This window comes from Cynara cardunculus, unplaced genomic scaffold (genome assembly GCF_001531365.2).
Source record: "Cynara cardunculus var. scolymus isolate 2C unplaced genomic scaffold, CcrdV1 Un_Scaffold_5361, whole genome shotgun sequence".
NCBI lineage: Eukaryota > Viridiplantae > Streptophyta > Magnoliopsida > Asterales > Asteraceae > Cynara > Cynara cardunculus.
Window position 1 is genome coordinate 2,939 of NW_020202371.1, and position 6,967 is coordinate 9,905.

Consider the following 6,967-nt stretch of genomic DNA (forward strand, 5'->3'; position numbering starts at 1 on the left):
GTTGTAGAGCAACCACAAAAGGGGTCGTCTACAAGCTCAGAGTCTATCGATGAAGATCTATACAAAGATGACCCAGAAATGCTACATGTTTTGAAGATGTCTAAGSTAGAGGATCAAGCAAGAAAAGGCAGAGCTCCAATATTCATGCCCCCCAGAGCAGGGGAGGGCACGTCATCAAAGTTCCCATCAGTCCAAGAAACGTCAATGGGTACGTTCGACACTCTGCAGGGATGTATCAAACCTATTCTTGCAGAGGGGTCAACCCAGAGGCCCATACTAGAAGAGGATGAAACCAAGATGGCAGAGCACCCCACAGCAGGAAGGGTGGATGAAATATTTGAGTCAATGAGCAAGATTCCATTCCCTAAACCCCCTACTCCAGAAGAAATTCTTATGTGGAAGTACTCTGCCAAAGACATTGAACCTCCTTATGATCCTGTGGTCACCGAAATTCCTTCTGCCTTCGCCAAATTCAAGTTCTCCAGAATTATAAGGCCGCGTGAGCAAGTCTTCACAGAGACTCCTATTGCTTCACTTGTGACTATCTCTCCAAGGACTCTGCTGAAGAAGTCTATCCTTTTTGCTCAATTTGTTGTAAAAAGGAAGGATGGAAATCTCTACAAGTTCACAGATGCTGACTTCCATAATCTTTGTGTGTATGATGTCCTTTACATGCATAAAATACTTAACGTCTACATGGAAAGAAGGTCTACCTATTCCATCTCGCTCATTAGGTTGATAGAAGTTATGCGCGCACAAGTCAAATACTACAACCAGAAGGACTTCGAGCTTCCAATGAGGTTTGTCCAACAAGATCTAAAAATTTCTCCTCCTAACAGCAGGCCAAGTTGGATTCATAGGCATTCACCAAACACCATCATTCACAATCCCATTTATGGATTTGTGTTTTTGGACAAAGACGAAATCCTAYGCATCTATGATCCAACAGAGACACACAAGTTTTCGACAAAGACACTTGAATGGATCTTCAGAACGGCAGTGGCAGAACTGGACAAAAGGCATCTAAGGGTGAATGAAGTGGCAAAGATCTTGGAATCAATCAAAATTCAAATCAACTTCAGAGAATGGATATTTGAAGTCTACAAAACCATCAAGTCAGATTTGATCCATCCAGTAGATSACTTCCCAGAATCTGAAGTTGGTTAAACCTCTGTAATAGTATATGGCCTGTATCAAACTCTATCTTTTACGTTTTGTAATTTCTTATCAGTCAATTCATTTCGAGGATGATGTTTAATCTCCTTTTGTAATTTCTTTCAATCAAGTCATGCTCTTACACTTTATAGCTTAATTTACTTTTTGATACTTAGGGGGAGATTGTTAGCTCTCATTCCTTAAATGTAAAAGTATAGAAAAAGTAAAACAACAAGTACTAACAGAAGCTGATCTGTCACAGAAGACAACAGAGGACAATCAACAGAAGTAGCTCAATCTTACAAGATTCAAGTGACAGAACCTCTGTCATCCATCACAGAGGTTCTGGAAACTTCTCCTCTGAAAACACCATACTACAAGTCAAAGACGACAGAACCTCTGTCGTGTCTCACAGAGGTTCTGGAAGATTTCCTCTGCCCTCTACAAAGTTTCATACAGCAGAGCCTCTGTGAAGTCTCACAGAGGATCTGCAGAAATGTCTTTTGTATAGATTATCTTAAGTACGCTTTATTTTACTTAGGTTTATTAGCTGCTCGTGACTTTCACGTGAGCTTGTCTGTAATTTGTTGTAGAAGAACGGCTCAGATTTGACAGCTTAAGGTCGTGTCAGGAAACGGTTACTTGCTTGTATAAATAGCAGCGTAGGCCTTTGTATTTTGTGTGCTTCCAGATTTGTATTCGTCAACATTTTCAATCTATTGAAAATCATTTGAAGCATTTCTCCTTGTGTTCATCATCTGTTCTTCATTGTGTTCTTACTGTTTCTACCTGTTTGATTGATACTGTTTCCGCTGCTCTACTACTGTCTAACCGATCATTCAAGTAAGTTCTAGTACCAAGAATCTGAGTTATTCGATCCTAACAGGCATCTAGGACTACTTCAAACTTCTTAACATAATTAGTCCTACCTGGATGAAGTGAAAACAAAAGACGACAAACCAATTTAAACCTCTTCAAAACATAACCAAGGGGTTGTTGACAGCATGAATAGAGTTTTTGAAACAAAACCAAAACCTGTAGAGCACTATAAAAGGAACAGATGGAGGCTTAATAAAAGAGAGAAACACACGCCCTATGGCCCAATGCTTAACAACATCAATCGCAGGCAGGGGTCAAGATAGAGAAGGGTTGGGAACATCATTGAGTTGTTGTGATACAGATTAATGAAAACATCCTAAATTAAATGAACCTGACTATAATCTCTAATGGTCATAACTTTTTTGGACCTCCCCAACATATCACATTAATGGTGATGAAAATTATTATAGGAAATCAACCGTTACCTTCAAACTATGAACACTAAATTTATGATTGATCAACATATTTGCAAAGAAGATAAACCTTTTATGATCAACTACCTATTTTGCTCCTCATCATAAAGTTAATTAGTAGCTACGTTTTAAATTTTGTGTTTCTAATGATGCTAGGTAACATCACTTGCAAACAAACAAGGGGTTTGTTTATAGAAACAACCTAAAGTAGCAGCCATGAAATCAAGACAAATGAAGTGTAACATGAACATATTTAGAGATAAGAGTAAGATTAGTGCTATACAATTACATAATCATCATGTATGACAGTTTCTTAGGGGTTTGTTTATTACAGAATCAACAAGTACGACTAATAGATATAACTGTTTCTTATGGGTTTGTTTATGCAGAACCATGTTCCAGAAAGTGCTAGAACCATGTTCTGTTTTGCAATTATATTCCTACACTTATATAGAAAGTGCTAGAACAATGGATTTTTACATCAAGCATCTGTTTATGAAGGATAAGAATACAAAATAAAAGGACAGGACTTCAGAATTTTCTGGCACGTGACGCCTATGTCTACATAGGAGGCTTTCTGGTTATTAGATGAAAATTTGCATATATTTTGGATTTCAAAATTTACATGTGAAACAAACACATTATCAAACAATGCAAGAAGGTACATATTGCCTAAATGTCACTTCATGTGCCACACGGTTAATTGTGATTCAAGTTGAATATTCGAACACTGATTAATTTGGACATTGACATTGTATGGAGAAAACATGAGAAAGCAAGCATCAACGTGGTTTACAAAAAGTTACCTGACTATCCTCCTTGATTCTTAAATTTTGTCCTGTTAGATTCAACAAGTCGTTAACAACCTGAAGAAAATAGGAATCTTAAGACTGCAACATTACATAACAGAAACCAGGTGTCATGTAGGTTATCCATATATATTATTCAATGTGTTGATTTGGTATGGTCATAAGTGGCATTTATGCAGTCCACATATGTGCACAAGCCTTACACCAACCTTACAATGATGTAAACTTATACTGTCAAAGCATTATCCTACACCAACCTTACAATCGCACTGTTTAAAAGAGGAGATACAATCTGAACTTTGAGAGATCAAATTGATTTTGTTAAAGACAACAGCAAAGTTTTTATATTTTATGTTATGGTATGCATAAAAATATCCCCAAAATACCGATGATGCATTATTTTGGAAAGATACAAGCATTTATTCAGCTAACATGCTCATACAGATTATAACCCTTAAATTGAACAATTTTAGTTTGTTACCAGGACTATGTTGCTACTTGCTCTCGTTTGAACAGATAGATGGCTTTGTATTCATAATCAAGTCCTGTTGGCAAACGACAAACAACATACTCAAATTAAATATCTGTAATTGAAATGCTCATTAGGAGCGTGTACAAACCAACACAATACGCAATCTCATATCTGAGACAATTTCGTCATCAAACTCCCACCATAGGCCTGTATCTTGATCTTTAAAGTGGGCTACATTGTGGCCACTGTTAACATACACAAAAGATATGTAAATCAAAGGATTACCTGGACCGAGTCTTGATTACCTATGGTTGAGTAGAAAGCGGAACCTAATACTTCCAGCAACCCAATATCAGTATACCTCGTTGGAATCAACGGAGGAATCAAAATCACATCTGAAAAATCTTCAGCTGCAAATCGAAATGGAAATGGAAATCAAAACTGAAATGGAATTCTAAATCTAAATCGAAATTAAAATCAGTAGCATACCTCAGAGAAATCTTTAGGGTTTTGAAGAGATGGTAGAGAAATCAAACCACAAAGAGGGAGTTATATGGAGCGATAATTAAGGGATACATCAAATCGGTCACGTGAACATTGAAGGAAGAAACTCTGTTCTAGGTGATACATCAAAGCAACGTCTGAAGACTGTGAGGGAAGAAAACAACATCTGAACCTACCGAAACCAGTTTTGACGCAGGGAGATACATGAAATAAGGAAGAAGAGGACTGAAGGAAGAAAGCAACTTATGAAGCATCCATTTTTGGGTGGTTTTCTGGGTTTAAAAGCTTAGCATAAAAAACTTGTACATCTAGCTTCATAAGTTGTCATTAAGAGTTTTTTGAAATGTATGCATAAAATGGCAGTACTTTGTGTCTTATGGTTTGTAATTAAGATATGAGTCTAAATGCTTATATATGTAGTAAGAGCACAATACTAATACCTTTCACTTTTCAAGCAAATAGTCTTTGCTTGTAAGCAATACATCAAATCCAAACAGGTTTATACTAAATAACATAATGCTACTTTTATAACTTTTTCCGTTCAAACAAGGTTTATTCAAAGTTTATGCCAAACCTGTTATCCCCTTTTCTATAACATTCAGACTATGATTTCCAATAAGAACCCTGATCCTAAATTTTTAAATCACAAAGAAATAAAGATTCCAGACCACATTAATCTTAAGGGATATGATAGTAAGAGTTATATTATATAACACACATATACAATTGCCACCCTTATTTCCAACTGTGCACCTCTCCTTGATATGCCACCCTTATCCCATGGTACACCTCTCCTTGATATGTCACCCTTATTTCTTCATCAAAACATTTCACAAAAACAGTTCCATATAGAATAGACCGTAATCTATGGAATTATTATCAGATCAAAATTATCTTTTTCAAAATTCCCCATTTATATATAAAATGCAAATCCGTTCAAAATAGACTTGGTCGGACTTCATATCCGGTCAAGTCTTGGCCGATTTACCAAGTCCGGACAACAAATCGCCCAAGGCTTGTCCGATTTACCATTAATCCAGTCAACCTTGTCCGAATAACAAATCCAGATGATACTTCACATAACTTGTCCGATTTACCAATCCAGACAACTCATAATTCAAGGTTTTATCCGATTTAAAAATAAACCGGTCACCATTTAGTCGTATTCCTACTTCTCCGTTCAAAATATTTAATCATAAACTCAATCTTTATAAATCGCTCAACACTTGTCCGGTTTAAGACTAAACCGCTCGACTCTTGATCGGTTTAAGTCTAATCCGGACAACACTCACCAAGCGGTTTATTCATAAATCGCTCATGCCCTATCCGGTTTAGGGCTTAAATCGCCCAACCCTTGTCCGGTTTATGGCTAAACTACTTAACACTTGTCCAGTTTATGGCTAATCCGGACAACACTCCAGCGGATAACTTTTAAATCAAAAGTAAAGTTCTACAATCAATTATACAACTATGAAAAGTTTAAAAGCAGTAAGAAGCACTCACCTTTTTGAAACCAATCTTCTTGTAATTCCAAATAAAGAAATTCGGTCAATCACTCTTTTTAAATCGCTCAAAACTTATTTCAAAGATGGCAAGAGGTGTAATAGAAGTCAAACCCTCCTTCTATACCTTTCTAAAACTGGAAAGGTCGGCCAACACAACCTCCTCCCCACATGCATACACTCACCTCTCACACACACACACACACACATATATATATATATATATATATATATATACACTCATGCACATATGCACATACATGCATGCATATCACACATATATACATACGAACATGTGCATCCATATATACACATAATCTCATTCATGCATTTACATTATGCACGTTTTCACATACTAGCATGATCAAATATATCAATTTATCATGTTGTCACATAATCATATATAACAAATAATCGCATATTCATTACCTCAGGTGACAACCAAGATCTGGTTATCACAATAGGTTTATTCTCATTGCCATGGCCCTGATCGTACTACTTTTCTCTTTTCTGCTTAAAGCGTCAGGTATCACATTGGCTTTTCCTGGATGGTAGAGAATCTCGCCATCATAATCATTTACCAGTTCAATCCATCGTCGTTACCGCATGTTTAACTATGTTTGGCTGAACAAATGTTGGAGACTCTTGTCATCTGTGAAGATCTAAAATTTCTCTTTGTTAATTCTCTTCCCACTAAAACTTAATGTTTTTCGTGTCTGCTTAGTTAATGGTACTACAATTCTAGAGAAATTCGGAATAAATTTTCGATAGTAACCTGCTAACTCAAGAAAAGTTCAGACTTCAGAAGGAGTTCTCGGTGCATCCCATATTTCTACTGCTTCAATCTTAGCAGGATCCACTTTCACTCCCATCTCAGATATAACATGACCCATAAATTAGAATTCTCTCGACCAAAATTCACATTTGGACAATTTTGCATACAACTTTTCGTTCTTCAGAAGTTCAAGGATTAGACGAAGATGTTCAACATGCTCTTTTTCAGATTTTGAGTATATAAGAATATCATCGATAAACACAATAACGAATTTATCAAGATATTTACTACATACCCAGTTCATTAGATCCATGAAAGTTGCAGGAGTATTGGTTAAACCGAAAGGCATAACCAAAAACTCCTGATGTCCATACCGAGTTTGGAAAGCAGTATTCGCAACATCTTCATTTCTGAAAAGTAACAAGTTCCCACAGTTGATCAAATAAATCACCGATTCT

General features: G+C 36.4%; 1 long non-coding RNA gene across 1 annotated transcript; it reads right to left on the reverse strand.

Moving 5' to 3' along the window:
- Positions 1-3,743: 3,743 nt before the first annotated feature.
- On the reverse strand, positions 3,744-4,441 carry LOC112504376. The gene is made up of 3 exons (XR_003068176.1): positions 4,218-4,441; positions 4,090-4,138; positions 3,744-3,973 (listed from the first exon to the last, which is right to left on the reverse strand). It is a non-coding gene; the product is annotated as an uncharacterized LOC112504376 (long non-coding RNA).
- Positions 4,442-6,967: the final 2,526 nt, after the last annotated feature.